Consider the following 6,890-nt stretch of genomic DNA (forward strand, 5'->3'; position numbering starts at 1 on the left):
GTTATTGTCAAGAAGAAGGTATAGATTATGAAGAGACTTTTGCACCGGTTGCTAGATTAGAAGCTATTAGAATGTTGCTTGCTTTTGCTTCTTATAAAAATTTCATTTTGTATCAAATGGATGTAAAAAGTGCTTTTTTAAACGGTTATATTGTGGAGGAAGTTTACGTAGAACAACCTCCGGGCTTTGAAAGTTTTGATTTACCTAATCATGTTTATAAGTTGAAAAAGGCTCTTTATGGCTTAAAACAAGCTCCAAGAGCTTGGTATGATAGACTTAGCAAGTTTTTACTTGAGAATGACTTTAAGATGGGAAAAATTGATAATACTCTATTTATTAAAGTTAAAAATAATGACATGCTTATAGTACAAATTTATGTGGATGATATTATATTTGGTTCTACTAATTCATCTTTGTGTGAAGAATTTTCCAAGTGTATGCATAATGAGTTTGAGATGAGTATGATGGGAGAACTTAGTTTCTTCCTTGGTCTTCAAATCAAACAACTCAAGGATGGCATCTTCATAAGTCAAGAAAAATACACAAGGGATTTGCTCAAGAAATTCAAATTAAATGAAGGTAAAGTTGCAAAAACTCCTATGAGCACTACCACTAAGCTTGACAAAGATGAAAAAGGTAAGTGTGTGGATATAAAGACTTATCGAGGTATGATCGGATCTTTACTTTATTTGACCGCTAGTAGACCCGATATCATGTTTAGTGTATGTCTTTGTGCTAGATTTCAATCTTGTCCTAAAGAATCACATTTCATCCTAAAGAATACTTAAATATTTGCTTGGAACTATTGATGTTGGATTATGGTATCCTAGAAATGTTGAGTTTAATTTGGTAGGATATTCCGATGCGGACTTTGCCGGTAGTTTACTTGACCGTAAAAGTACTAGTGGGACTTGTCAATTTCTTGGTAGTTCCTTAGTATCTTGGTTTAGTAAAAAGCAAAATTCGGTTGCCTTATCCACTACCGAAGCGGAATATATTGCGGTTGCTAGTTGTTGTGCACAAATTCTTTGGATGAAACAAACTCTTTGTGATTTTGGATTAAAATTTGATAATGTGCCTATATTTTGTGATAATACTAGTGCCATAAATTTGACTAAGAATCCTATTCATCATTCTAGAACTAAGCATATAGATATTAGGCATCACTTTATTAGAGAGCATGTACAAAATGGTCATATTACTCTTGAGTTTGTAAGTTCCAATAATCAATTAGCGGATATATTTACCAAACCTTTGAGTGAAGAAAGCTTTTGTAAAAATAGGCTTGAGCTTGGAATTATTCGTTGTGATGCATCTTGATTTTATATCTTACTTGATATTGTTACCGTAATGCATATTGATAGGGGGAGAATTAGACATTTTGTATGTGTTCATTTTTTTGGGAGAGCTAACTTCATTGGTATTGTTTTTGATGATTCCAAAGGGGGAGAAGTATAAGAAAAATATGTTTTTATCAATTTGTTGCATAATTGTTTCTATTGAATAATGCATATTTTTTTAGAGAAAAAAATTAATTAAGGACAAAGAAGGTTCTCTTATCAATTGTTTTCAAGTATGTTCTTTGTGGTGAAATATATACATGAGCTTTATGGTTATACATCTTGATAATAGAATTACTTGTTGATCATGTGTGTTTCAAGTTATTTTTCTTCAATGATTTGTCATCATCAAAAAGGGGGAGATTGTTGGCTTTTTGGCCCTTAATCTCAAATTAATTTATTTTAATTATTCAATTAATTTATGTTTTGATGATAACAAATCTGATTTTTTTTATTGACAATTTTATTAATTTGAATAGACCATATCGTAGAGCTTGGAAAAATGATTCTAACGCCTCTTGAATCACCCAAATCGAAGTTCAAATGAAGAAAATATTGCTAAAAGAAGCTTAACGAAAAAATACCCGAGATGGTGACGTGGCGACCAAGCATTCAATTTGAACCAATTAGAGAAAGCCACTTGGAGCAATGAAGGAGTAACAAATGTGGCTTTTTGTTATGTTTTATTGGCTTTTATAAAGAAAATGAATTTAAAAGAAAATGATTTTAATATTATTATTTTTTCTTGTGTCTAACGGCTAGTTTTTTTTAAAAGAGGGTGAAGTTGCTTTATTGATTTCTTTTTAAACAAAATATTTTGAAAAGACATATTATTATATTATTATTTGTATTGTGTCTAACGGCTAATTAAGTTTAAATCTCAACCATTCATTTTTCTTTTACTTATATCTAATGACCCAAAATGATTTTGAATTTATCTTTCCTCTCTTTTTAAATACTTCACTTTTCTCAAATTTTAAAACACAAGATCATTAAAATCTTTACAATCCTCAAGCAAAAAGCCAACATTGTTATTCTCTCTAAAGCTTCCAATTTTTATTCTTTTCATCTTATTCTTGAGAGCTTCTTATTGTATTGTGAGGATTAAATTTGTGAGCTTCAAATTGTATACTCACTCTTTTAGAGAGTTTTCTTTTGTGTGATTTAAAAATTTCAACATATTGTAACGGTTGGATCCTAACCCGTGGAAAGGATCGGGTTTGCTCTTGAACCCGAAAAAGGAGCAAGAATCGGTTCGGCTCAAATCCGTGGAAAGAGTCCAAAGAAGATTTTCAATCAAAATCCCAAGAGGTGCTTGGGAAAGTGGATGTAGGTTGAGTTTAACCGAACCACTATAAAATTACGGTGTCTTCTTCTCTAACTCTTTTCTAATTATTTTTTAATTTAATTTTAGTTACATATTCTTATTGGTTGAGTTTGATTGCATACTTCCATTCATATCTTTTTATCAATCTTGTTATTTAACAAAGTTTACAAAGTTCTTTATTTAAATTAAAAAAATATCTAATTAGTTGATTTTACTTTTTATTTGTCAAAAAGTTTATTTAAACCCTATTCACCCCCCTCTATTCACCCCCCTCTAGGGTTGCAACAATTGGTATCAGAGTAGGGTTGCTCATCTTGAAATTTTAATTTCTTGATAAACTTTATTGGGTTCTTGGTCGTCATAGTGGTTTTTTGATTGCTAGTGCATGGGATACTATTCATCCTCGTAGTGTTAAGGTTCATTGGACAAGTTTCTTGTGGGGTATGGACTTAGTTTCTAAGTTTGAATTCTCCCTTCGGAGTGACAACAAGCGTCGTTTTTCCCCTACTACGGAACGGGGAGGATTCCTCCTCTTTTCAAAGCCCTCGTCAAACTCAACGCTATTTTCCCTAAACGAGAAACCTCTTCATTCCTTTTTCGTTGATTATTCATCCTTGTTCTTCAAACCTCAAGCCTTAAAATTGAGGCAGTAGAGGAAATTCTCTCAATTTACTTCAAAGGAAGGATCATGTTCTCTCCTACAAAGGGTGTGTTACTAATTTTCATAACTTTATGACTTAATATGGCAGTGTTGTATAATGCAAATCCATAATAGATGTAACGACCCGACTTTTCTAACTATGTCAAAATCGTTAATTTTGACAAAAGACCGAGTTTAAATAAAATTTAAAACCTGAAAAGAACGAAATTTATTTTGTTTGTTTGGGCCCAGTTTTAAATTACTAAAATTCACGTAAAAATTTAAAACTAAAAAGTTTCAAATCCTTGAATACTTTAAAACCTCAAAATTTCTAAACAGTCTCACGTTCGAATACAAATATATACAATAAATCACTAAGCGGAAGCAAAATTTTAAAGTGTCCCCTGTGGCGATCACGCTTCCTTCCTGCCCCTCGCCGGTTTGCCGCCTTTATTACCTTTGCCTGAAAAATTAAAAATAAGGAGGGTGAATATAAAAATACCCAGTAAGCGACCCTCTACTGGTCCCGTCAGGGAAAAATAAATTGTTAACATTCTATTGGGACACCCTGCACAGTCGCAGTCTTGTGATCCCGTAGGATGCACATTTCAGTCTAACGCCCCGAGAGACGTACATTTCAGTCTAGTGTTCTGCAGAAACACATATCAGTTCTAATGCTCCCGAAGGTCGGCATAAAAATTGGTGATCCCGTAGGACACCTACAAGGCATACATCCCAATAAAACTAACAATTTTTCCCCTCAATCCATTCTAACTATCTTTACGATAATTTATGACATCTTTCAGTTACTTCAAAATATCAAGTTCTTTCACTCAACATTCTAACAGTCAACCTATCTCACTTAAGTTCGAAGGTCGTTGATAACATTTTAATACATCCGTCAAGTAAACCACAAAGTCACAACACCCCTCATTTTTACCAGCGCAAACCACAGTTCATTATAAGACACACCCAACTGAAACAAATTCACCAATTCACATCCAAAATTTTATACAGCACAGTCTACTAATATCATCCTATCTACATCCACACCTGCATGTTTAATCCCAAGACAATCTCCATATATATTCAACATCAAATCTGCGTCAATTTATGTATATGCATAATTTTCAGTCATTCACAGTATACATTCAACAATCCACATCAATCCATTCATAAATATATGTATATTATATATATATATATATTATATATATATATATATATTTCCAGTTAAACACAATATACACTAAACATTTAATCTGCAACCAAATGTGTATATCATAACCATCATCTTTACTAAGTTTCGATATAAGGATATCGTCCAACACAACTGAAAACTTTAGGTGAGTCCAGTAGAAAGTCCCTTACCTCAAGTTTACGGTAAAGTTCTTTAATCGTACTAAATCCAATAAATTAAATTCCAAGTAGAATGAAACAACAATTCCAATGAAGCTCACTTCGAAACATAGATATCCAAGCACGACTCTCCAATATCACCTTAAAATCAAGCAATACCCAAATCAATTAATCAATTTTAAAACTTACGCTAGCCAAGAACAATACTACTAAATCCACAATTTCTCCTTACCAATGAAATCACAACATAACTTTGACGATTGACAATAAAATAGAATCAGCGACAATCGAATGAAATTGATGCGTGCAAAACAGATATGCACTACAATAAAGATGGACGTCAGACCCGCGACTGGGAAAACGGGGAGTTGCGCGACAGATGAGGACTTCACGATGCACAACTGTTGGATGCTACACGGCTCGTATCTGAACGACGAGCGTCGGCAAAACTATTGGGACGGGGCTACGGGTGGGGACACGGCGTTGGGACGGGGCTACCGATGGGGACACGGCGTTGCAGATCTGGACAACGGCACGGAGAGACACGGCGGTTACAGGCGGATGGGCGCGGCGGTTTAGATTCAAAGAAGAAAGAAATGTGGCGACTGGGTTTCAGTTTCGGTGAACGAAATGTGACGAAAATCACGGGCGGCTGGACTTCACGAATGGAGACCGGTGTAGACGTAGCCGGAAGAACGAGAAGGTGAGAGGGACGTGACGCCGATGACACCAACCGACGACGACGACGACGTTCAACTTCAATGGAAGATCGAGACGATCGGCGGTCGACTGCAGATCTGAAAGGAAAGAAAAGAAAAAGAAAAAGAAAGATGGGGGAGGCTATGGAGGCTAGGGTATTGGGATGAAGTAGGAGAAGAAGAGAAAAAAAAAAAAAGAAGGAAGAAGACGGGGAAGGGTCACGCGAGAGAGAGAAGAAGAAGAGAAATTTTAATTTCCTTCTTTTTTTTATAAATTAATAATTAATAATAATATTATTATATTATTATTATTATATTACCTTTTCATCCTACACTTCTTTTCTTTCCCAATAATTAAATTTCTGTTCCAAGCCTAAAGAAATAAAATAACACTCCACAAAAAATTAAAATCCTAAAAATAGAGCAATCTGATTAAAATCAATTAGCTTAGAGTTCGGGGTTTTACAATAGAAGAAACACAATTTGCAAGCATAACCAATAAAAATGAAGATTGAATATAATGTACTGCAATAAAATTAAAATACTAAAAGAATCTTGTGGTCCCTTCCTTTTCTTCTTTGTTTTTGATAAAGTAACTGCATTTATCACACAAACAATTAGATAGAAGACTTAAAACACTAATCTGCATTAGACTAAGCTGATATTTTTCCTCTTTCTTTGTAAGTTAAAAACCACATGAGTTTGACACTGATTACTACCACCACAAGTCATTTAACTTCTTCAACTGCCTCATACTTTTCACACGAAACTGCGTCATACAAATTAACCCATAATAAAGATATCCAAATTCCAAACCAATCCGATTAGTTTCTGAAATCAGTAACTCTCATGGAAGGAAAAACTTAGACAGACTGATGCAGAAATTGAGAAATGAAAGTTTGAAAAAGATTCTTACATCTTTGTCTATTAGAAAAAAAAATCGATTTCTTGCAGTAGAATCGTTGTTCCCTGCCATTCTCAAAACAACCTGAATAGCCATGTTAAGAACATCGAGCTCTGCACTGAAGTTGAAAGAGGAGAAAAAACAACATGTTGAAACAAATGAAGGTTAAACCAAAAGGATTGAACTATAGTTTCCAAAGTTTTCATTTCTCTGATATTCACGTAATAGTAATAGTAATAGTAATAGTAATTCCTCTTTGAAACAACCACTTTTGTTTCAACAAAGAGGACAAGGCTTATGATCCCTAAATAGTTAGCAGTATTGCTATTTGGAGAAAATGTTAAAGTTAAACAGCTGACAATACCTTCCAGCCCCTACCAGTACTATCTTTTGGTTAACAAAATCACTCAATGACCGCCCTTGAGCTCTCACATTTCCAATAGTCCACGCGAGAGCAACACCAGCAGTTCCCTTTATGAAATGAAATAAATGAAAATATATGTCCTTTTAAGTAATTATCAACTGCATGAATACATGAACAATGAACTACCCACTTGTATATGTCATCGTTGAACATGCAGAACCTCTTACGATAACGTTGTAATGTTTCAAAAGCCCATTT

General features: G+C 34.0%; 1 long non-coding RNA gene across 1 annotated transcript; it reads right to left on the minus strand.

Annotated features, from left to right (window-relative positions):
* Window positions 1–4,584: 4,584 nt before the first annotated feature.
* Window positions 4,585–5,586, minus strand: LOC116403395. The gene is made up of 2 exons (XR_004216174.1): window positions 4,899–5,586; window positions 4,585–4,807 (listed from the first exon to the last, which is right to left on the minus strand). It is a non-coding gene; the product is annotated as an uncharacterized LOC116403395 (long non-coding RNA).
* Window positions 5,587–6,890: the final 1,304 nt, after the last annotated feature.

The sequence above is a fragment of the Cucumis sativus genome, chromosome 4, assembly GCF_000004075.3.
Source record: "Cucumis sativus cultivar 9930 chromosome 4, Cucumber_9930_V3, whole genome shotgun sequence".
NCBI classification, from domain to species: domain Eukaryota; kingdom Viridiplantae; phylum Streptophyta; class Magnoliopsida; order Cucurbitales; family Cucurbitaceae; genus Cucumis; species Cucumis sativus.